At 46.4% G+C, this 26,206-nt stretch overlaps 1 protein-coding gene across 3 annotated transcripts in view; it reads right to left on the bottom strand.

Annotated features, from left to right (window-relative positions):
* LOC121270857 (carbohydrate sulfotransferase 3-like) overlaps positions 1-13,469 on the bottom strand; it is a 96,249-nt gene extending 82,780 nt beyond the window's left edge. The window contains exon 1 of one of the 3 annotated variants that reach the window (XM_041176397.1): positions 13,409-13,469. The gene's annotated coding sequence lies outside the window, so the exon portion shown is untranslated. Of the gene's footprint in view, positions 1-13,064; positions 13,259-13,408 lie in introns of those variants that run through there. The other 2 variants (XM_041176398.1, XM_041176396.1) reach the window with 2 other exon arrangements.
* Positions 13,470-26,206: the final 12,737 nt, after the last annotated feature.

Raw genomic sequence — 26,206 nt, forward strand, 5'->3', positions numbered from 1 at the left:
AATTGATTTAAAATCAAGGCCAGCATTCATACATCCGTGTGCAGAATTCCACCTCATCCAAAAATGAATCAAGCAGTACAGCTCAGGGCTGCACTGAAATAAATTCTGGTCTCCAACCAGTACTTGCAGTACAAAAGGGTCCATTAAGCACTCCTCTGCACACTCTCCTGGAAATCCAACCAGGAAATTAGAGCCAGAAGGAGCAGATTTGTTTCAAGCCGCTATGAGAAACTGAAAGAGGCTGCTGGCCATTTGCTACGGGGAAGGGTAGCTCTGTGCTCACACCAGCAGCAGTTCACACTCCTGGATATTTAATATTGCCCCGCACAGAACCCCAGGGAGATCACTCTCAATATGGGCTGAGCTGAATGCAATCACCAAGGGAGCGTAGTCAACCTGGATCCACTCCCATTGGAATGGAGACAGTCTTTCAGTGCAACCTTACGTAGCTCTGGAGCAATTTAAGCAACTCTTTCACCCACCTCCGAGCCATTGGGGGAAAAAAAGGGGTTCACACGCTATGGAGAAATAATACATTTTCAGGGCAGAAAACCACACAGGTCATGGCCCGAATGTTATGTTTGGCATGCGGGCATGCACCCCAACGCCATATTTTGCTCGTCGAGTGTGCACCAGAGTCGGCTGCGGCCCGCCGATAATCGAAAGGCCTATTGAGGCTGTTAACGAGCTAATTAAATTGAAATTTACGCTGCCCGTCCAACCTTACAGCTGGCAGGGCAGGCAAACAGGCCAAACCGCCTCTGCATTTTTTTAGGATACCTCTTCCACCAGCCGGCTGAGGTTTCCTGAAGCTGTTACAAATTAAATGAAAACATTATTTTGAAATTAAAAACGTGCCCCACCTCAGATGACACAGTCCCACGAGGGGACACGTTTCATTCCGTTTTTTAACGCCTTTATTAATTTTTTTAAAAGCGCTGGAATCTCCCTGAGGCGGCTCCGTGCCTCGGGCAGATCGAGGCGCTCTCTCGCGCGCAAGTGGGAACTGCGCGGCAGGCCCCAAGGCCCCAACTCTCCCTCCTCCCACCCACCAGCCCCCCCCCTCACCCCCTGCACAGGTAGCGTTCAGTGCTGCCGCTCGCGATCCACGCAGAGCCGGCCTTAACTGGCCCACCCGCTCGCGTGAAATCGCAGGGCGGAGCCAATCGTGGGCAGTGGTCGGCTTCCCGACTTGCCCCGCCCACTCCCGCTAAGCCCGCCCGACGAGAGAAAGATTCCGGCCCCTGTGTAATGGCACCTTTACGCTCAAGGAAGACAACCCCAATTTACATCAAGCCCTTCCTGACCTCAGGACCCGATGTGTTCTAGATAAAGTAAAGTGCTTTTGATGTGAGGTCACTGTTGTAAGACAGGAAACGCAGAAGCCAATTTACGCACAGCAAGATCCCCAAACAACGCAATCATGACCAGATCATCTTCTTTTTAAATGATATTGGTTCTTGGATAAACATTGGCCAGGACACTCCCCTGCTCATCTTCGAAATGGTGTGATAAGAATTTTTATGCCTGCCTGGGAGCCTCGATTTAACCTCTCCTGTGAAAGACGTCACATCCAACAGTGCAGCACTCCCTCAGTACTGCACCAGGAGTGTCAGCATCAATTCTATGTTCAAGTCTCTGGAGTGGGGTTTGAAGTCACAAGCCTGTTAACTCAGGAGTGCTCCCACTGAGCCACTAAACCTCAAGAGAGGCCTCTTAACAAGGAGCCTTTTTTTTTTACATTGACTGTTACTGAGGGTCAGTAACCAGACCACCTGGATGTCCATGCTGCCAATCTCTAATCTCAAGACCCACTAAAAGCTGGGTCTCAGAATCATACTGACTCATGAATTCTGCTTCATCTCAGTGTGTCAGTAAAGTGACAGAAGTACCTACCATTGATAGCACAATTGATATTGTGAAAGCATATGAACCAGTGTCTGTGTCTTACTTGTGTCTCACACTGAACCTATTGTACTCTTTTAAGACTCACAGCTGCAGGGGTGACCAGATCAGAACCAGATACCCTGAAGCTTTTCTTCAAACATTTGTCATTAAGCATCTAACTCCATGGCTCCAATCATGTGATAATAATTGGCGTCCCTTTCTGTGTCACACAAAGACCTGATTCAATGCACTAAGACAAGCTTTGGACTCACTGTCATCCTGTGGTCATGGTCTTCAGTAAAAGGAGCCTCATCGATATCTCAATGACTATCTTGAGTTTGCTCTCGGACCCCAACATACTCCTGTAAAAATCACAGAATGGTTGCAGCAAGCTCATCGAGTGCAGCGGTTCAAGAAGGCAGCTCACCACCACCTTCTCAACGGCAATTAGGGATGGGCAATAAATGATGGCTCAGCCAGCAACGCCCACATCCCATGACTGAATAAAAGAAAAGTCGAAGGAGGCCATTCATCCCATCATGTCAGTGCCAGCTCTCTACAAGAGCAGTTTAAGTAATCCCAACCACCCTCCCCCCACCACCACATTCTCCTCATACCCCTGCGTTTATTTTTTCTCTCCAGATAATTATCCAATTCTGTTTTGAAAGCCACAATGGAATCTGCCTCCACCTCATTCTCAGGCGCTACGTTCCAGATCTTAACCACTTGCTGCGCAAAAGTAAAAGCCTTTTCCTCATGTCGCCTCAGATTCTTCTGCCAATCGCCTGAAATCTTTTTCTTCCGGTTCTCGCCCCTTCTGCCGATGGGAACAGTTTCTGCCCATCTACTCTGTCGATAGCACCCTGCAACTCTGGAGCAGTGAGGTGCTGCCCCTCTCCAGCAGAGGGTGGCCATTCCGTAATCGGGCTATGTTGGTACGAGTCTACTGCAGTGAGGAGAAGGGGGGGTGGGGTTTTGGGACTGCGCCCATTTTAACAATTACAAGCTCCGTCCTTTCAAACTTGGTCGGGAAAGTTGCAGCTGAAGACATCGATCTGAATTGAATACACTGGCCTGAAGTGAACGGTGGGTTCAGGTCTGTCAGAAACGGGGCTAATCTGGGCTGAGGAGCCAGAAAAGGAAGCTTATCAAACCAGATAAAAAGATATCAAATTGATTTATACAAACGCCCAGCAACACATTAAGTGATTTGGTTATTTCCTTGGAGAGGAATTAGGACTGCAGTGTCGTTTAATCGGCCTGCATTTGGTTTTAATGTTTATTGCTTCTGTTGCTGCGATTTGAACATGTTCTCCTAATTATGTTGCCGCAAAATAATTTCTCAATGCGCTGCTGCCTGCAATCACTGCCTGCTGTGTGAGGCAAGATTTCATGGCTATAAACATTCCCTTTGCCAAAATCTGGCTGGTCACTCTGGTGATGAAATCTGCAATGTGCCAACTAACCAATTGAGGCAGTTTGGTCACTAGGCTTATTTAGCATATTCACAGAGTCACACAGCGCAGAAGAGGCCCTTCGGCCCATCGAGTCTGCACCAACACGTGAGAAACACCTGACCTACCTACATAATCCCATTTACCAGCACTTGGCCCATAGCATTGAATGTTATGACGTGCCAAGTGCTCATTAGGGTACTTTTTAAAGGATGTGAGGCAACCCGCCTCCACCATCCTCCCAGGCATCGCATTCCAGACCGTCACCACCTTCTGGGTAAAAAGTTTTTCCTCACATCCCCCCTAAAACTCCTGCCCCTCACCTTGAACTTATGTCCCCTTGTGACTGACCCTTCAACTAAAGGGAACAGCTGCTCCCTACCCACCCTGTCCATGCCCCTCATAATCTTGTACACCTCGATCAGGTCGCCCCTCAGTCTTCTCTGCTCCAACAAAAACAACCCAAGTCTATCCAACCTCTTAACCCAATAACTTAAATGTTTCATGCCAGGCAACATCCTGGTGAATCTCCTCTGCTCCCCATCCAGTGCAATCACATCCTTCCTATAATGTGGCGACCAGAACTGCCCACAGTACTCCAGCTGTGGCCACACTAAGGTTCTGTACAACTCCAACATGACTTCCTTACTTTTGTAATTTATGCCTTGATTGATAAAGGCAAGTGTTCCAGATGCCTTTTTCACCACCCCACTAATGTGCCCCTCTGCCTTCAGAGATCTATGGACACACATGTCAAGGTCCCTTTGTTCCTCAGAACTTCCTATGTCATGCCGTTCATTGAATACTTCCTTGTCAAATTACTCCTTCCAAAGTGTATCACCTCACACTTTTCAGGGTTAAATTCCATCTGCCACTTATCTGCCCATTTGACCATCCCATCTACATCTTCCTGCAGCCCAAGACACTCAACCTCACTGTAAACTACCCGGCCAATCTTTGTGTCATCCACAAATTTACTAATCCTACCCCCCACATAGTCATCTATGTCGTTTATATAAATGACAAATAATAGGGGACTCAGCACAGATCCCTGTGGTACGCTACTGGACACTGGCTTCCAGTCACTAAAGCATCCTTCTGTCATCACCCTCTGTCTCCTACAACTAAGCCAATTTTGAATCCACCTTATCAAATTACCCTGTATCCCATGTACATTTGCCTTCTTTATAAGTCTCCCATGTGGGACGTTGTCAAAGGCTTTGCTGAAATCCATATAAACTACATCAACTGCACCACCCTCATCTACAAACCTGGTCACCTCCTCAAAAAATTCAATCAAATTTGTTAGGCATAACTTCCCTCTGACAAAGGCATGCTGACGATCCCTGATCAAACCTTGCCTCTCCAAGTGGAGATAGATACTCTCCTTCAGAACTTTCTCCAATAGTTTCCCTACCACTGACATGAGACCATCTATTGGTAGCAATATATTAGATATCAGTACACTAAATGGAAAAGCACTTAGATATACAGAGAACGTACAACACAGGAACAGGCCATTCAGCCCACCTGGTCCATGCCATTATTTATACAAGAGTGTAAGAATACACAGAATCTGAATGTACTGCAGATGATCTTACATGGAACTCTTACTCTATCATCTTGAGCTGCTCAGCCCCACAACCAGTGACATTTACTCACATTCAGCCTTTACTCACAAGTAGTTCCCCATACTCATCTCCTGCTCAGTGTCAGTTGTAGCTCAGTTTTTCTTTTATTTATGCATTCACAGGCTATAGGCATCACTGGCTAGGTCAGCATTTATTGCCCATCCTCTAATTGCCCTTAAGAACGTGGTGAGGAACTGCTGCCGACCCTGTGGTGTAGGTACACTCACAGCACTTTTAGGGAGGGAGTTCCAGGATTTTGACCCAGCGACAGTGAAGGAATGTCGATATATCTTGTAGATGGTACACACTGCTGCAACTGTGTGTCAGTGGTGGAGGGAGTGAATGTTGAAGGAAGTGAATGGGATGCTAATCAAGTGGGCTGCTTTGTCCTTGATGGGATTTAACTTCTTGAGTGTTGTAGGAGCTGCACTCATCCTGGAAAGTAGGGAGTATTTCATCACACTCCTGAATTGTGCCTTGTAGATGATGGACAGGCTTTGGGAGTCAGAAGTTGAGTTACTCACAGCAGGGTTCCTAGCCTCTGACCTGCTCTTGTAGACACAGTATTTATATGGCTAATCCAGTTCAGTTTCTGGTCAATGGTAACCCCAGGATATTGGTAGTGTGGTACTCATCAATGGTTAAGCCATTGAATGTCATGGGGCGATGGTTAGATTCTCTCTTGTTGGAGATGGTCATTGCCTCTCACTTGTGTGGCGCAAATATTACTTGACATTTATCAGCCCAAGCCTGGATATTGTCCAAGTCTTGCTGCATTTGGACATGGACTGCTTCAGTATGAGCAGTCACAAACGGTGCTGAACAATGTGCAATCATCAGCAAGCATTCACACTTCTGACCTGATGATGGAGAGGTCATTGGTGAAGCAGATGATGGCTGGGGGTAGGACACAAGCCCACAGGTGTTAGCAAGAAGGACTCTGCAGGGACAACAGGGCTGGGTGCACCATTGTCATTTCCGATGCCGGTGTCAGGTGGTTAGTCTGGTTTCTTTCCTTCTTACTTTTCTGTAGCAGTATGGTACAACTGAGGGGCTTGCTAGGCCATTTCGGAGGGAAGTTAAGAGTCAGCCACAGTGCTGTGGGTCTGGAGTCACAAATAGGCCAGACCGGGTAAGGGTGGCCAATTTCCAACTCTACGGGACATTACCAAACTAGGTGGGCGTTTAACGACAATCAAAAGATAGTTGTCATGGTCACCATTACCGGGACTAGCTTTATATTCCAGAATAATTAATTGAATTTAAAATACCATCAGCTGCCATGGTGGGATTTGAACGCAGATTCACAAAGCATTAACCTGGCACTTGGATTAATAGCCCAGTGACATTACCGCTATGCCATTGCCGCCCCTTCTTTGTTGGTATTTCTCATGCTTTCTGTGTCACAACATTCCAGGTTCAAGCCCCACTGCAGGGTTTTACTGCTCAAAGTAAAAGTCCAAGGTTGACAATCCAATGCAGCTCTGTAGGAGGTGCTGGTTTTTACAGGAGGTGTTAAACCAAGGCCCCAGCGGCCTGCTCAGGTGGATGTAAAAGATCCCATGGCATTACTTCAAAGAGGAGCAGGAGAGTGAACCCAGCATCCTGGCCAATATTTATCCCTCAATCAATATCAGAAAAACGGCCTATCTAGTTATTATCACATTGCTGTTTGTGGGATCTTGCTGTGTGCAAATTGGCTGCTGCATTTCCTACATTCCAACAGTGACTACACTTCAAATGTATTTCACTAGCTTTAAAGCACTTAGAGGCATCTGGCGATCATGAAAAGTGCCATATAAATGCAAGTTTACTAGACTAATACCTGGAAAGGGTGGGTTGTCTGATGAGGAAAGGTTGGACAGACTAGGCTTGTATCCACTGGAGTTTAGAAGAGTAAGAAGCAACTTGATTGAAACATAAGATCCTGAGGGATCTTGACAGGGTGGCTGTAGAGAGGGGTGTTTCCTCCTGTGGGAGAATCTACAACTGTTTAAAAATAAGGGGTTGCCCATTTAAAGCAGAGATGAGGCGAATTTTTTTTCTCCCAGAGGGTTGTGAGTCTTTGGAACTCTCTTCCTGGAAAGGTGGTGGAAGCAGGGTCTTTGAACATTTTTAAGGCAGGGGGGACAGATTCTTGGTAAGCAAGTGGATGATCGGTTATCGGGGGTAGGTGAGATGCAGATTTAAGGTTGCTATCAGATCAGTCATGATCTTATTAAATGGCAGAGCAGGCTCGAGGGGCTGAATGGCCTACTCCTGCTCCTATGTATTGAAATTAGTTTTTAAGGGAAGGATGCCAACTGTACTCAGGCTCCCAGTTTAAGTTATTCAGCACAGTGAGCTAGTACCAGCAACTTCTTCTGAATCCTTAGCACTGTATGTATAACAAATCTAAAAGATGTAACTCTAGCTACGTGGGTACAGGAAGAGGGGAGGTCATTCAGCCCCTCAGTGAACAACTCAATTTTGGAAGGGAGAAGGTTACTAATGACATTACTAATTTGTGCATTTCTATAGTGCCATCTGTTACATTAAAGCATCTCATGGCACGTCACACGATGAATTATTTGTGGAGTGCAGCGAGCATTACACAGGCAAATGTTTGCCACTGATGTAGCAGAAATTTGCTTTTGCGTAATTATTTAAAATGTCCGGTTTTATAAACAGAACATCTACATTCCAGCCACGCGAGGATGTAACCACCTTTATCAAACTCGCACGGCCATCACCAAAGAGGTAAAGTTTCACACCCCCAAAACAGCCTCAGTGTCAGAGCCCCCTCCCCAACCCCAACAAATAACTCTGCCTGGGAGGCAGGGCAAGTCAATACTGATCACAAGCCTCACATCTCCTTGCAGTGAATTCTTCCACAAAGTCCAGCTTCACAACTGAGCACTTGCTTTGTACATATTCAAACCGTCTTATGTTGGAAAAGCTGCAGTAATAAACCATCTGCCCAGGGAAACTGCAAAACCCCAAAACCTCTGAGCACGCAGTGACAGATGTTGTGGAAAATCACTGATTTACACCTTATTAGGGGGAGAGAAGGACAGGGACATTGAACACGAGCCCCAAAACACAGATAAAAATCCAGCAATTTCATGCCATAGAAATAAGATTTGACTTTAATTACCACAGGCCTGTCCTGATTGTAAACCAGCAAATTCAGGGAATACGAGCCTCAAACACAAGTAAAAATCCAGGGATTTAATTTTTAAAAAACATTTGATTTATAGACAATAAATCACAATATAAGAACACAATATGTAGGCACGGAGCACATTTTCCCCACAAAGGATTGTGGAAACCTAAAATTCTCTCCCTAAAAATCCAGCGTATGTTGGGGAACAATCCTAAAGATCGATTTCCAGAGTTGTGAATTAAAAGCCAATAAATGGAATTAAGGTGGAGATCTGTCATGATCTGATTGAATGGTGGGGCAGGCTCAAGGGGCTGAATGGCCTGATCCTGTTCCATCTTTTAAGCCCATTCCACATAAGGTGCAAAGAATTCAGAAAAGGCTGCTTGTTCAAGAGCCCTGTTCTAAGCGACTTGGATTGGGAGCCAAGGCGCGATTAACAGCCTTTCCTGGGACTAAAGCAGTTATTCTATCAAATTCCGTCAGTCTTAAATTTCTAAAGGAAATACGCCCCATTCTGCGAGGCAGCTGCTTACCAAAGAACTCGAACATGGGCTCGGAGTTTGAGAGTTAGGTCGAAGGAACGTGCAGGTAATTCCTGTACTAAGACCAGAATTTTGTATTCTGATATTGCAATATTTAATTGATCCACCTCAAGCTGCTCGTATTTGCTTGATCGCGGTAGATAGTCAGTTTTGGCAAGTCACAGGAATCATTTGCACACACCCCCCTCCCCCCACCCCATCACTTTCCTTCCCTTTCCTCCTCCTGAAGTCTTGGGAATGCTGCTTAAGTGCTCACTGTCCTTGTGTACAGAGGCAGTGCACAGCAGGCCGGTAATGCCATGCGCAGCGTCACGTCTAAGCACAAGTTGTGTCCTCACTGCTGCAGCTTAGCAGCTACTCTCTCGTCCCAGCGTCAGAAGGCTGGAGGTTCCAGAGGCTGAGGCACAATGCCTAGCCGGACACCTCAGTGCAGTGCTGCAGGAGCACTGCACAATTGCCTTTCGGGTGACGTTTTAAACTGAGGTGCCAACACATTCAAAAATGTTTACTATTGGAATTAAGGGGCATAACTATCTTTTTCGCATTACACTTATTTTGTAATACTTGGCTGTCATTTGGAAGTCTGGTCCATTAAGCCACAGCCTCTTGAACCCTGTAACTGTGGATTTGAAATCGAGCCCACCCACACACAATAGTTTGGAGCGAGTTTTATCAACTGCCCACTTTGCAAGCCTAGTTTGACTTTTTCACTGCCTGTGTATCTAACAACATAACTAACCAAACATTAACACATCCCAGAGCACTATTCGAAGGAGAGCAGAAGAGCTGATCCCATGCCCTGGCCAATATTCATCCCTCAACCAACATCGCTAAACCAACAGGGCAACCTGATCATTTTATCTCCTTGCTGTTTGTGGGAGCTTGCTGTGTGCAAATCGGCTGCCTCGTTTCCTACATTGCAACAGAGATGACACTTCAAAGGTTCTTCACTGGCTGTAAAGTGCTTTGGGACACCCTGAACACCCTGAAGTCACGTTTGGTGCTATTTAAAGGCTGTATTTTCTTCCTATCCTACAGTTTGGTGGTGGTGGTAGTTGGGGGGGGGGGGGGGGGGGGGGGGGGGGGGGGTGTTGGTGGTGCAGAGGAGTAATGCATTGCCACACCCCTTAATATTGCACAGATTGCCTGGGATTTTCCTGCCATGTATATTACACAATTACAGAGCAGGAAATTAATGGTCACCTGGCCACTGAAAAAGTAAGCAGTGACAACCGTAGCCAGCAAAAGTGAAACATGGCAGACTTAGATATAAGGGTGAATTTTTGGAGAGTACACCACCCCATACCTCCCCCATGTCAAGGAAAGTACAGACTGGAAAAACAAGCAACAGGTCAGCTCACCTGCTTTGCAGTACAGTGCCCCGGGTTTTAAAGGCGACAGTTAGCTCACTTGCCTAGATGGCTAGCTAATGTCACAGAATCATTACAGCGCAAAATGAGGCCATTCAGCCCATTGCGCCTGCACCGGCTCTCCAAATGAGCATCATGACTTGGTGCCATTCTCCTGCTTTGTCCCCATACGCTTGTGCATAGCGGTCCAAAAGCATGTCAACAGTACAGGTTTAATCCCTGTTCCAGATGAGAAAGACTTGCAATTTGCCTCCTTTCCCTTGAGAGTGGAAGACAATGGAAAATCATCACTGACAAAGAGGACCAATAAACTGGCTCAAGATGAATCACCATCAGACAATGAGGCAAGAACCTGCCTCTGGGCAATGCCATCACATGACTCCCCATTTACAGCTCATCAAATAATTACAGCATCTCAGTTCAGTCAGACTGACCTTCATACCCAACTCGAAGCTCTACGCTAATATAAAAATAAAATACTGCGGATGCTGGAAATCTGAAATAAAAACAGAAAAAAAGTGTTGGAAAAACTCAGCAGGTCTGGCAGCATCGGTGGAGAGAGAAAGAGTTAACATTTCAAGCCCAAAATGAGTCTTCTTCAGGACTGTTTGGGTTCCAAAAAAATGGGTCACATTCGACTCAAAACTTTAACTCTGTTTCTCTCTCCACAGATAATGCCAGACCCGCTGAGTTTTTCCAGCACATTGTTTTTACTTCAAAGTTCTAAGGGCCCCTCAATCAAGGTTCTGGATTAGGAACAGGCTTTTCAAATATTTACTCCATAGTGACAGATCTACACATGAATCCCAGAGACGATCCCAATTCATGGGACCAAGCAGCAACTATTGGTTTTCGTATCTTCACAGTCATTCTGAATTAGTGGAAGGCTCCGCAGACCGATTAATAGTCTGTTCAGACAGTGCTTTTTTTTTCAAAGCTTCACACTCTTTCCCTTGGACAACAGAATGAAAATAGAAAATACTTGCATTTTATATGGCATCTTCCATGACATCCCAAAGCGCTTTACAGCCAATGAAGCACTTTTGAAGTGTTGTCATTGCAAGGCAGGAGACATGGCAGCCAATTTGCGCACAGCAAGATCCCACAAACAGCTATGGGACATTGGCCAGGCAACCTATTTTTGTCATGTTGGTTGAGGGATTTTGTCATGTTGGCCAGGACACCAGAGTCAAATTTTCCAGTGACTCTTCGAAACAGAGCCATGGGATATTTTAAGTCCATCCGACTGGGCAAATAGGGCCTCAGTTTAACATCTAATCTGAAAGACGGCACCTCTGACAGTGCTGCGCTCCCTCAGTAATGCACCAGAAGTCTGGATTATATGTTCAAGTGTATGGAGTGGGGCTTGAACCCACAGTTCAGAGGGAAGAGAACTAACAACTGAGCTATAACTAAAACTGTGGAAGGGTTTGCAGACAGATTGACAACATGATAAGATGCCAGTGCTTCTTCTGTGGCCATAACCATCTTCATACTAGTCAATAGAGGGTCTGTTCTACTTGGTGAGTGGGATTAATGGGCTCCCACAACCCCATGCAATGAGAGGGGCTGAGGGCACCCTCACCCATTGGTTTCCCACCGAACGTCAGATGGAATTCAGAGCCAGACCCAGTCTCCGCTCGATGGGACTGCCTAGAAGTCGAGGTGGGGGGGGGGGGGGTAGTTTAACCCCTGCACCTCCTGACGGAGGCAGAAAAACCAACACTAATCACGAGGCTCCTGCCTCTTGGCAGTGAACTCTTACACAAAGTCCAGCTTCACAAATGAGCATTTGTTTTGTACATATTCAAACAGTCTTATGTTGGAAAAACTGCAGCAATAAGCCATCCTCACCTCTGAACAAGCGATGACAGATGGTGTGGAAAATCACTGATTTACACTTTTTAAGGAGAAAGGACAGAGACATTGAACATGAGCCCTGGAACACTGGTTAAAATCCAGCAATTTCATGCCCTGGAAATAAGATTGGGCTGTAATTACCACAGGCTGACCTGATTGTAAACAGGCTAAATCAGCCCAAAACTCCAGTAAAAACCCAGGCATCCAATTTAATTTAAAAAAAACATAACTTGATTTAGTGCCTGTAAATCAAAAGTTTATAGGAACAATTATGTAGTTTGTTCGACGAAAAATAAAGACACAATTTCCCCCCCCCCCCAATTAAAAAGGGCTGAACTTCAATTCTCTGGAATCTACTGGCTTCCCTGGGACAATAACCGAGAGAAACACAAAAAAAAATTCAAAGCGGCTGAAACCTCTAAATGTGGGCTGCGAGAATATCCCTGCTCTGTTAAACAGTCTATAAAACAAACCCTTTGATGAAGCGTAATCCAAGTACATACGCGTCTCATTATAGATTGAAGTCTCTCCTTTTCCAAGGCAGGCTTCCCCCACCCTCTCTCTCTCTCTGTGGCAGAACTGTCTCAAACTCGTTCAAACGAAGCTTGCCCTCGCCCCCAGTGCCTATGCCTTGAAACATAAAAGTGATACGTTCAATAACGGGGCTTATTTGATGCTATCTTTATCTGCCCAACAGCGAGGGAAGTATCCAGACAGAAAACATTCCCGCAAAAGACAGAACAGCAAAAAGTTACACCAGGACCAACAATCGGATTAACAGAACCGCTCCTACCCATCCCCCCCACCCAGGCACCCCCTTTCCCAACAAGACATCCTTTGAAAATCTCCCACAACTTCTATTCCTCTGCTTAAAAAAAAAGAAAACTTTAGAGCACATCAGACACAACATAGTTCCTGCGGCTGCAATATTTTTATCCCAGCCTATGTTCGAGGAAGCCTTTTCTTTTGAAGACCACCAGATTGTGGATATTTTTTTTTAAAAAGAGAAAATTCCTGGATGTTGGTGTGTGGGGAGGGGGGGGGGGGGAAGAGACAGAGAGAGAGAGAAAAAAAGCATTAGAAACATCTCTTCCAGAAATAACCCCCCTCCCCCTTCCCCTCTCTACCATTTCAGCTCTGTGTAGGAGAATGTGTACATTAGGATAGATACCTACCCGGAGCCAAGGGCTGCACATTGCATCCACTCCGGCAAAGATCACACGTCCCCTTGTCTCTTCCACCGGAGTAGATCGATTTTAAACACTCACGCTCACACACACACACACAAAAGAGATTGGGATCTAGATAGGCGAAGGCGGGCAAGATCAGCCTCAGATCAACAGGCGAGAGATTCGGTGCAACTCTGGGATTTCAAATGCCTTCTTTTCTGTAGGCATCGTGATGACTCGATCCACCCCCGAGAGGAGGGGGGAGGTGGTGGGGGGTGTGGGTAGGGAGGGACAGAGAGAGAGAGAGAGAGAGGGGAGGGAATTTTGCACAAAGTCACTGCACAGCTCACCAAGTGATGAATGAAACTCCCACTGGCGTCAGTTTCTACGGGGGCTGCGGTTAAATACGGGCGGGGCGGGCGCCTGGTCCGATTGTGGTCCAGCCTCCGCCCCCCCCACCCCCTTCTCAAATCGGTCTCCAAGAGCCTGTGATACGACTGCTGGGATACATCCTGGATTTTAGAGGGGAGGGGCCGTCACCAGCCCACCCCGCCCCGCACGGTACGAAATTTCCGTAGAAGGGCGGAATGCCAGTCAGGAGAATACAACCTGGTACACTGTGGCAGAGTACCAGTCAGGAGAATACAACCTGGCACACTGTGGCAGAGTACCAGTCAGGAGAATACAACCTGGTATACTGTGGCAGAGTACCAGTCAAGAGAATACAACCTGGTACACTGTGGTAGAGTAACAGTCAAGAGAATACAACCTGGTATACTGTGGTAGAGTAACAGTCAAGAGAATACAACCTGGTATACTGTGGCAGAGTACCAGTCAAGAGAATACAACCTGGTATACTGTGGTAGAGTAACAGTCAAGAGAATACAACCTGGTATACTGTGGCAGAGTACCAGTCAAGAGAATACAACTTGGTTTACTGTGGTAGAGTAACAGTCAAGAGAATACAACCTGGTACACAGTGGCAGAGTACCAGTCAAGAGGAGGAGCATACAAAGCTGGTACTAGTCAAGTGGGTTACACTCACACCACCGAGTCAGAAGGTCGTAGGTTTAAATGCACAGAAAATAATCCAGTTGGCACTCCACTGCACTACTGAGGGGAGCTGTACAGTCAGAGGTGCATTCTTTGGGTTGAGACTTTAAATTGTCTGCCCTCTGAGGTAGAAGATCCCCTGGCACTATTGGAAGAAGAGCAACGAAGTTATCCCTGGTGTTCTGGCCAATATTTACTCGCAAAACCACATTACCTGGCCATTGTCATATTTCTGTTTATGGGAGCTTGCTGTGCACAAATTATCCATCTCCTTTCCAACTTCGACAATGCCACAGTTCCAAATTACCTCATTGGCTGTGAAACATTGTGGGACATTTTGAGGGAGTAAGTTCCATTTTTTTTTACATATCCCCTTGTACCCTAACTATCATTACTCTTCAATGTGCAGTCAGCCACTCATAGGCACAGTCTTCACTGCCAACTCACACCCAACATTGGGGGAGCAGGAATGCTGTCCGATGGTGGATGTCTGCGAGGGCGTGTGGAGATTTCGGAAGGGCCCTTCAACCAGGGTAGCATGAACTGTGCAGGACATTGGTGAACCCACACCTGGAGTACTGTGTGCAGTTCTGGTCACCTTACTTAAGGAGGGACATAGTTGCATTGCAGGCACTTCAGAGAAGGTTCACTAGGCTGATTCCTGGGCTCAAGGGATTTCTCTTAAGAAGAAAGTTTGAGCAGTTTGGGTGTAATCTCATTGGAGTTTACAAGAATGAGAGATGATTTTATTGAAATAATATTCCGAAGGGGTTTGGCAGGGTAGATGCTGGGAAAATGTTTCATAGAATCACAGAATGTTTAGGGCACAGAAAGAGGTCACTTGGCCCATCGAGGATACAACCTGGTACACTGTGACAGAGTACCAGTCAAGAGGATACAACCTGGTACGCTGGTCAAAAACAAGTCACCCAGCCTCACCCCGCTTTCCAGCATTTGGTGCGTAGCCCTGCAGGTTACAGTACTTGAGGTGCACATCCAGACACCTTTTAAATGAATTGAGTGTTTCTGCCTCTACCACCCTTCCAGGCAGTGAGTTTCAGACCCTTACAACTCTCTGGGTGAAATATTTTTCCTCATCTCACCCCTAATCCTTCTACCAATCACTTTAAATCTATGCCCCCAAGTCACTAACCTCTTGGCTAAAGTAAAAAGGCCCTTCCCATCCACTCTATCCAGGCCCCTCATAATTTTGTACATCTCACTCAAATCTGCCTTCAGATGGGGATATTTAAGGTGGAGATGAGGGAAAATTTATTTACTCAGAGAATCAGAGACAAATGGAGGCTTGGTCAATGAATATATTCAAGGTTGAGTTATATTTTGATCAATCAGGGAGTCAAAGGTTATGGAGGAGTCAGGGGGCTAAGACCTCACACAATATTTAAAAATATATATCATCCTGGCTAATCTGTAAAATTATTTTAAAAAACAAACTGGACAAAGGCTTTAAAATGACTGAAGCCATGACTGGCTCTGACTCACACAAAAGGAATTCCTGGACGTCAGAAACAGCAGACACCTTGTTATCTCTAAAGAGGTGCTAATGCCCATTGCAACTTCTGAGATCATATCCTGCTCTTAAGTCCTGTATTAATCAATCCCTGTCATGTCTGCATCCAGGGGGAATATTTTCATGGGTTGTTGGGGAGAGGGAGGAAGGGGTTCAATAGGTGGCAATCAGCAGCGAAAACCCAGGATATTTTATCCCTCTTCCCCCCTGCAACCCTCCACCCCTTCCTGGCCTGGAGGTAATTGAGACCATAGGCTGAGTCTTGGATCCAGTGATTGGTAGTGGATTGAATCACACATTAATATAAGTAGGAATCACAACATGGGAATAGACCATTCTGGCCAACCACTCCATGTTGGCATTTAGCCTCCACATAGCAAACAGTCCTGATCACAATATCCCTACAACCTCATTTTCCTTCATCCACTTCTACCATCTAAAGTTGAATGTTGACGTAGGTTCCACCTCACAACTCTCTGTGTGGGGAAGTTTCTCCTGCCCCCTTGTTCCAAACTCCATGCATTTAATCTTGTGCTTCGCGCCGTTTGCTCTAGATCCCTCAACTACTGGAAACAACTCGCTGTAGTCCACCCAGTTTCCTTCACAATGTTAACCTCTTTTATCCAATTAACCTATAATCTGTGCTATTCTGAGGACAAATAGGTGTAATTTTCACATCTTTCTTTGTACTGGGACTCCTGTTCAGCGCCCAATCATGGAAGTTCCTCAATCCCTTCAGCAGGAAGGATTTTCCAATGAAAGTTGGGCTCTGCCTCTTTTGATTTGTTTCACATCCAGAAATTTTGAAAGTCTAAATCAGATGGCAGATGGAGATTGCAAGAAAAGAAATCCTCTTTCACAATCTGTTTTGATATGGTCAGTTATTCATCCGCATTATTATTAATGTTTATACTAATAATCAGCAGCGTCAAAGAAGACAAGTAAACTCTATCCAGCCCATGTCCACACCCTGCCCCCTCCCCCCAACAAGCATACCCTGAACCTTCCCCCACACAATCCAGCCCCCTCCATCACACAAACACACCCTCACCTCTCCTCCACCACACAAACACACTCTCACCCCTCCTCCACCACACAAACACACCCTCACCCACACACTCCAGCCCCCTCCACAACACCTACACCCTGACTCTTCCCCCTTACCTTGATCCCTCTCTCACACACTCTTGCCTCCCTCCTTCACATCTACACCTGACAAGGCCAGCATCTGTTGCCCATCCCTAATTACCCTTAAACTGAGTGGCTTGCAGGGCCATTTCAGAGGGCAGTTTAGAGTCAACCACATCACTGTGGGTCTGGAGTCACATGTAAGTCAGACCAGTAAGGGTGTCAGACTTCCCTCTCTAAAGGGCATTAGTGAACCAGATGGGTTTTATAACAATCAACAATGGTTTCACGATCACCAGTAGACTAGTTCTGTTTTTTTTTCAAATTCCATATATTTAAAAATTGGATTCAAATTTCACCTGCTGCCCTAGTGGGATTTGAGCCCATGCACCCAGAGCATCAGCCTTGGCCTTTGGATTAACAGCCCAGTGACATTACTACTATGCCACCATCCCCCCCTTGCTATTAATAAGAGCAATGGCCCTAATACTGACCCTGAGGGGTCACCACTGTTTACTTCCTGCCAGTCGATAAGGATTGTTCACCACTACCCCAGACTGATGTATTGATCACCCAGACCTGGGAATGTAGGACATTCCACAGTTTGCAGATGAAACAAAGCTCTAGTACACAGTTAGGGAGGATAGTACAGACTTCAGGAGGACATAGGCTGGGGAAATGAATGAACACATGGCAGATGAAATTTTACATACATTTGGAAAGAAGAGGAGAAACAATCCAAAATAAATGATACGATGTTAAAACGGGGTGTAAAAAACAGACAGACCTGGGGTGGGGATTTTGGGGAGTGGGGTTCACATAGACAAAGTTTGCAGATCAAGTTAGTATGGCTGTCAAAAAGCAGCAGGGCTCCTGAACTTTGTATATGGAAGCATAAGATCACAAAAGGAAGGAAATTATGACAAATAATTAAAAAAAAAGAAGAAAAACAGGAAATGCTGGAGAAACTCAGCAGGTCTGACAGCATCTGTGGGGAGAGAAACAGTTAACGTTTCGAATCTGTATGATGCTTCAGCTCTGAAGAAGAGTCATACGGACTCGAAACGTTAACTCTGTTCCTCTCTCCACAGACGCTGTCAGACCTGCTGAGTTTTTCCAGCATTTCCTGTTTTTTTTTAATTTCGGCTTTCCAGCATCGGCAGTATTTTGCTTTTTCGAAGTTGTGACCAATGTGGTCACGTCTCAGCTGCACCATTGTGCCCATTTCTGGGCACCACACTTTAGGAGGGATGTCAAGGCTTTAGAAAAGATGCAGAAAAGAGTTAGTTAAATGGTACCGGGGAAGTGGGTCTTCACTCACAAGCAGAGACCGGAGAAGCTTCAGAGCAGAGAAGGCTAAGGTAAAATTTAATAGAGGCGTTCCAAACTTTGAAGGATTTTTGACAAAATAAATAAAAAGAAATTGTTTTCACTGGCAGGAAGATAGGTCACCAAAGGACAGGAATCCAAGGTAACTGGCCAAGCAACCAGAAGAGATGAGGAGAAATATTTTAATGCAGTGAGTTGTTATGACCTGAATTGCACTGTGTAAAAGGATTGTGAAGCAGATTCAATAGTAACTTCTACAGGGAATTAAATATTTACTTGAAAAGAAAATATATTCTGAAAAAATATTCAGAGATGAGGAGAAATGTTTTCTCTCAGAGGAGACAGCAAGTTTTTGGAACCCCTTTCATCAAAAGGCAATGGAAGCAAAGTAATTGAATATTTTTAAGGCAGAGGTAGATAGATTCTTGATAAACAAGGGGGTGAAATGTTATCAGGGGGAGGCGGGAGGTTACAATCAGATCAGCCAAGATCTTATTGAATGGCAGAACAGGCTCGAGGGGCCGAGTGGCCTACTCCTGGCCCTAATTCATATGTTTACATGAGTATATAGGGAAAGAGCAGAGTGGTGGAGCTAACTCTCAGCCAGCACAGGCACAACGGGCCAAATGGCCTCCTTCTGCCTGTAACGTTCTATGAATCTAGCGGCCCAGCCAATATTTCACCCACAACCGAAATCAAGATCACTCACTGCTGTGCGCCGATTGGCTGCTACGTTTTTCTCAATTACAGCAGTGACCGTGCTTCAGTGCTGCGTTGGTGGTGAAGTACATTGGAGGCATCCTGAGGTGTTGTGTAAACGTGAACTCTTCTGAAATGCAAGTTTTCCTCCTGGAATTGGAAACGAGCAGAAAACCACAATCTGAAAGGAACTGGAATTCAGGGTGGGGTTGGAGAATGGAAACATGTATCTTCAGCAGTTAAACCTTGGAATTCATCTGAGGTGGGAGAAAGTACTCATAGGGATCAACATTAATTTGTCCTGTCAGATAGGAAATGCAGCACAGCAATTGGCTCCCTGTTTTATACCCCCATCCAATTCTCCATTACATTGGATCCTCAAAGGAAGAACATATAGAAATGTAGGGCAGTTCCATCCTTGTCAGTCCTCAGTGTCATCTAGCCAGCATTTGAACTCCCGGAAAGATCTCCTCTCACGATCAGCAGTTGATACTGTTACAAAAAACTTACTGGAAACAAATCGGAAAGCTTTGGATTTTTTTTTTTAAAGAGTTTGTGCATTGTGTACCTTTGGGTTACTGCATTGTGTTTATACCCCATTGGCTAATTTTATGTCTGTATACTTTCTCATCCGTAAATAAATCCGACTCAGTAATTTAATCTCTATGCCTTAGGCTGGCAAGTTGTTATTCTTCACCTGCCGGTGTGATCGGAAAATATGACCCCACATATTGATCCCACATATTGTCAAGTGAGAAATGTGCTGCATTGTCTTCAATATTAAATGACATGAGCTTGTACATGAGGCATATAAAGAACAGATATTGGTTCATATAGGACTCCCAACTGCTCAGAGCAACTGCAGGGCAGCTGGAAATAAGCGGGAAACTCATACAGTTATGAGAAGGATTCCAATAAATTCCAGAAAGGCCTGATCATTTGTATTGGGCAGGAGAAGACACTACATATGCATGAGCACTTAATTCAAGGATTCAAGAGGTTTGGAGGGGATTGGTGAAGAGGGAGTAAGAGTTATCAATTGGTGCGAAAACAATGAGAAAACCTGGTGTCTGAAGCCGCATTAAAATGTTTCAGAACTATACAGAGAATGCCTGATTTGGGTAGAGGGAAAGAGTCACTGATTCATGATCGAGTTGTGTTGAAGTTCAAGCCAGCCACGTGAAATCTTTTTTTTTATCCATTCAAGGGATGTGGGCTTCGCTGGCTGGGCCAGCATTTATTGCCCATCCCTAATTGCCCTTGAGAAGCTGGTGGTGAGCTGCCTTCTTGAACCGCTACAGTCCCTGTGGTGTAGGTACACCCACAGTGCTGTTAGGGAGGGAGTTCCAGGATTTTGACCCAGTGACAGTAAAGGAACAGCGATATATTTCCAAGTCCGGATGTGAGTGGCTTGGAGGGGAACTGAGGGGAGAAAGGCCTCAGCCTAAGAAAGTTGCAGACGTGCTAAGAGTAGCTCACATTATGGAATTATATACGAAGCTCCTTAATAATGATCAACCTGTGAAGACTGGCGGGGCCAAAGGGCTAACAATAAACTACTGGGTGGAAGATTTTGTCTGAGAAACAGTAAATGTAGTCTTTATCAACAATCTCACCCTCCCTGACAAAGTAGGTAACCAAAAACAAACCATATGCCCAAGCTGGAGATGAACTCATTAACTGCTAATCCCTCAGGAGGAAATATTTCAGTAACAGTGTGTGACATTCAGACAGTTCTTGTGGGCAGTCATCAGAAACCGTTTGGTTCCTGGATAGAGTGGACGTGGGGAAGGTGTTTCCATTAGTGGGAGAGACTAGGACCCAAGGGCACAGCTTCAGAGTAAAGGGAAGACCTTTTAGATCAGAGATGAGGAGAAACTTCTTTAGCCAGAGAGTGGTGAATCTATGGAATTCATTGCCACAGAAAGCTGTGGAGGCCAAGTCATTGAGTGTATTTAAGACGGAGATAGATAGGTTCTTGATTGGTAAGGGGATCAAAGGTTACGGGGAGAAGGCGGGAGAATGGGGGTTGAGAAACTTATCAGCCATGATTGAATGGCGGAGCAGACTCGATGGGCCGAATGGCCTAATTTCCGCTCCTATGTCTTATGGTCTTATGGTCTAAGTGTGAGGCCAAGTCAATGAAAAGATCAGCTGTACCTTCTGAATGGGCTGTTGAACACAGGTACATAATTATCATCTCTGATCTCACTTTACTTACTCACTGCATGCACACACCAGCACGAGAATGCAGATCGAATTCTCTTGTGGCTTGGCTTACAGGCAATTCAACCACGGGGACATCTTTTTTTCATTATCTGACTGGAGGCACAAAGAATTTTGCAAAGCAACTGCCCTATTACCCACCCCCCAGCCCCCAGCGTCAATGATCTCTCTTCACCGAAGCTTCAACTCAGATACCTTCACCCGGATGGAGCCCTTCAGTCATGGCTAGCTGTTGGCACACTAGAGGTTTCACAAAGCACGGGTGGGCAAAAACTGATTGGCGGTGGAGGCTGAGCATGGGAAGGGGGAGAAACCTTATGTCTGAAACTCTCCTTTGGGTCCTGCCTCACCTGAGAAGCAAAAGAGACCCAAGGCTCCAGATGGACTGCTGTATGAGAGGGGTGCTATGTTGGCAGTTACTTTATGAATTGGTATGAAGGCCTGCGCTCCTTTCACATGAACGGAATCAGGGGGTGGGTGCCGTGTCAAACAACGGTTTTGTCAGGTCACGGTAGAGCCATACAGATTGGCCACTTACACTTATGCACAGCCTTTAACATGGAAGTACATCCCAAGGTGCTGCAGGGGGATGTAATGAGAAGGCAACAGGTACAGAGCCAAAAAGGAGATAGTGGGAGGAGTGGCCATATGCCTGGACAAAGAGGTGGGTTTTAAGTAGAGTCTTAAAGGAGGAGTGCGCCCATCAAAGAGCTGTCAGCAGATGTAAGATGTATGGATGTTGGAATTTTGAAAGGCAGAGACACTGACACCCGAGTTCTGACGTTGAGTGAATCCTTCAACATCCAATCTGCGAGTACCCTTCTGAGGACAGTGTGCTTTGCAGACACAACTTGCAAATTCAGGTACAAGGGCCAGTGGTGCATCAAATCCAGTGAGTGTAGGGACCACAAAACATTGTTCTTTCAGTGACATTGGAATGCAAATATGAACATACAGACTCGGAGCGGGAGTAGGCCACTCGGCCCCTCGAGCCTGTTCCACCATTCAATTAGATCATGGCTAATCTGATTGTAACCTCAACCCCACAGTCCCGCCTACCCCCAATAACCTTTCATCCCCTTTTTAATCAAGAATCTATCTAGCTCTGCCTTAAAAATATTCAAAGACTCTGCTTCCACCACCTTTTGAGGAAGAGAGTTCCAAAAACTCACAACCCTCTGAGAGAAAAAAATTCTCCTCACCTCTGTCTTAAATGAGCAATGATCTACAAGAATGCCAGTCGCACCCAAACAGGCCATGCGATTCCAGTCCCCAAGAAAAAATGTATTGCCAGTCACACCCAAAAGAGATAGTGTGATGCCAATTGCACGTTCTAAGATGTAGTATGATGCCAGTCATACCCCAAGAGGCAGTGCGCCATCCATTTTGGGAATGAACGGTAGCGAGTAGCGATCGGCAGTTTTAATGAGGCGCACTCCTGGCCAAAAAATGTCAGCCTTGGTTCAGTTAGTAACACTCTCACCCCTGAGGTTGCTCAGGTCAAGTCCCACTCCAAAGGCTTGTGCACAAGAGCTAGGCTGACACTGAGGGAGCGGTGAGTATTCCAGCCCATCATTAATCACACCGATGATCCCAACAGTGACTCCAGGGGTGGGGGTCAAAAACCCAGTGTCGAGTGTTGACATCTGCCATGACCTCTCGAACTGCACTGGGTGACCCGTGGGAAGCTGAAGTCGGAAAAGGTTTTGGGCGCACTCGGCACATTCCCAGCAAGAAACTAGCAGATTTAAACATTTTCAGCAGCTCAGCAAGGACATGCCTGGCCTTGAAAATAATTCTAATGCACCCGACTCGCAAGGGCTTGCAAGAAATAAGTTTTGCCCTGCAATCCCAATTTTCTGATCCTTATTCCCGCTGCTCAAAGCTGTGCTACCAGCTGATTTGGCAATATCCCTCTCTGGCTCACTGTCTGCATCTTTTAAGGGGAGAACTAATGGAATTATCCAAAAATTGCGAGGGGTTTTGATGGAGCAAGAAAGAGAAACAGTTTCCTCTTGCAAGTAGGCCAAAAGCCAGAGATCGTAGGCTTAAAATAATCGACAAAAGAGCGAGAAATTATTTCACCAACTGAAAACGTGGCAGAATCAGGTTCCAGGGGGACTTTCAAAAGGCAATTTGAATAGGTGGTGGCAAATAAATAAATTGTGGGGCAATGGGGAGAAAGCTGGACAAAATTGGGCAGCTGTTTCAAAGAGCTACCATCGGCTTGATGGGCCGAATGATCTGTGTCCCAAGTGCCGCAGGGGCTAAATTTGTGTAGCCCTAAAAAATGCCTGCAAGAATCATGATGTGTGATTAACCCACGCCCATTGATTGAAACGCAGGCAGGACTCCAACCTCATGGCTACTGGCTCATTAGAGTTTCTACTTGCTGCCAACACTAACTGCGCTGTTCATTGGCTGAAAGCATTGGCAGAGCGCCCAGAATCATAGTTTCTCAACGCTTAAGGTCCTGAGAAATAGGAGCCAAAGTGGGACTTCCAGCCCATCAAGCCTGCTTCACCATTCGATAAGATCATGGCTGATCTGATTGTTGCCTTAACTTCACTTTCCTGCCCCCACCCCACCCCCATAACTTGTGACGCCATTGTCAATCGAAAACCTGTCTAACTCAGCATTGAATATATTCAATGACCCGGCCTCCAGTGTTCTCTGCCAAACAGAATTCCAAAGACTAACTTGCCTGTCACTGTTAAAGAGGAGGCACTTATGTGGCTGCAGCAGATAGCAGTAGTGGTGAAGGAAGTGAATCTTAGCTGGGAGATGGTGAAGAATGATTTAACATTGGGAGAAAAAGGGTTCCAATGTTTTCCAATGCTGGAGGTCTTGGTGGAGGAGGTAGAAAAGAGGACAAATGTTCTACATCGGCCCACGAGATCCTCCAAACACACCGTGAGAAGCTAGTGAGAGCAGGTGGTGGAAGTCAGCGCTAGGGCCAGGATTTTACGTGGACCTGTCTATGCAACCCTGCCCTGACTGTTTCTGGGAGCCCTGGCTGAACTTTGCATCCATCAGGTGGCTAATGAGCTGCTTCAGGGGCCCCCATCCCCTTAAAGGGGTGGGTTTCTAACAGACCAACCCCACCCCAAGAGCTACGAACCATTGGGAACAGTGGTCACCGATTGGACTGCAGCCAGCCTGGAGATGCAGCATGGATGCCCCACCCCACCCTCCCCAAGGTAGGGACCAAGGTAAGAGGGGTCAGGGTTATCGGGGCCAGTCAGGCAGGCCCACAGCGAGTGAGGGTGGGTGGTAGTTGGTGAAGGGGTGGGGGGGGTGTGGTGGTGTTGCCATGGAGGTGGTCATTGCCAAGGGGTTTGTGAGGGGGGCTTCCATGGATCACAGGCCTGATCAGGACTGCACCCACCAGCCCATAGGGAGACCACCTGGGTTTACCTGGCAGAGTTTAAGTGGCAGAGTGCCCACCCACCACTGGCAAAATGTCAGTGGTGGTGGGAAGAGGCCTTCACAGGCAACGTAAGGACCTCAGTTGGCCTCTGGGCAGGAAAGCCGTCTGCCACCTTCCCCATCTCTGGTAAAGGTCAGCAGTGGTGCGAAGGCAATGACCACACCATCCCCCCCCGATTTTTTGGCCCAGTCCTTGAGGCCCCGTAAAATCCGAGCCCAGGAGCCAAACCCTAAGAACCTGGAAGCTGAGGCAAAAAATGCAATGTCCTCAATGGACTGGCCAAGGGCAGTCAATGCAACTTCAGAAGCCATATTTTACCAAGTGCATCACTAACCTTGGACAATCCTCAATCCATCACACACCCATCACTCACCTACTAACAATCTCTATCAATCAGGACACATAGCTAACATTCATACCTTCAATTCACCTGCTGCTTCAATTCACATCTCAAAGTTTGCACCCACTGCCAGCTATTCAACCATGACAGCTTCATCACCCAAACAGAGTCTGCAACACACATTGACAAACTTCCGTCTCTCTTACAGGAGAAGATTGTGCCCAACTGGAGGTAGTAGGAATCAACAGAGGGGTACAAGACATGCCTAGGTATCCTAACTCCCACAGTGGAGACATAGCGGCAGGGCTGAAACTATTGAAGATGATGGTATCCCCATAGCTAATCCTCCTTCTCACATCTCACCCTCACCCCACACACACTCTTCTGACTTACACGTTGTAGAAGGGGTAACTATGCAAATCTTACTTTCCTCCCCCACTCCCCTCACCGCAACCTTACCCTTGTGCCTTTTTCCTTTCAGATGCTCAAGATGTGTAACTTGGCCAGGCATGGAAGGAACACCAAGAAGACAGTGATGGTGAAGACAGCGATGATGATTTCACACTCACAGCCACCATCTCGGACACTGATACTGCATGCGTCTTAGCGGATAGACTGGAAGTGGGATCTGCAGGTGATGAGACACCCGACATATGTGGCCTACAGCCAGACCAGGGGGCAAGGATAGCCTGGGTGCCAGCTCACCAAGGGGTGAGGTCACACATGAGTTCAGCTAGACCGGACTCGTGTCGATGGGGCAAGCTACAGGACAAGGCTGCTGGGTGTACGCCACATCATAATGCTTGGTGCCAGAAAGCCTTTCTTCAATGTCAAGGAGCAGGGAGGTGTCCAACACCAATTTGACACCAAGATTTGTGCGGCGCTTGGAGCACATACTTTCCAGCATGGAAGCAGTGGCCAACTCCATGAACAAACTGGTAGAGCCAACTGAGATGGAGCGTCTGATGGTCGATGGCTCTGTTTCCATTGCAGCAGCTACCCAATCATCAGCACCCCAAGGTCCGGGTGTTGGAGTGGAAGATCTGACTGCTGCCATTGTGGCTCTGGATATCACTGTAGAAAAGGGCTTGAAGCACATTACAGCCCTCCTGTAATCTATTCTTCAACAGATCTGCTTTCCAAAGACCTTCTGTAGATGTGGCCTCTTGCTGAGAGCCCTTACCCCCCCCACCTCTTCATTCTTCTAGCAGCTTGTCCTGCTCTGCGTGACCTCTTCTCATTCTCCCAGTCATGCACAGTGCCACAAGGAAGCCATAGCGGGCTGCTCTGGGAGTAACTGGCTTGTGCAGAAGCCTTGGAATCATAGGAATCTCCTGGCACACCACTCCCTGTAGACTTTTGCAACTTGAAGTAACTATGGAAAGCACCAATCACTTGTAGAATTGTGCCAA

This window comes from Carcharodon carcharias, chromosome 28 (assembly GCF_017639515.1).
Source record: "Carcharodon carcharias isolate sCarCar2 chromosome 28, sCarCar2.pri, whole genome shotgun sequence".
Lineage (NCBI taxonomy): Eukaryota > Metazoa > Chordata > Chondrichthyes > Lamniformes > Lamnidae > Carcharodon > Carcharodon carcharias.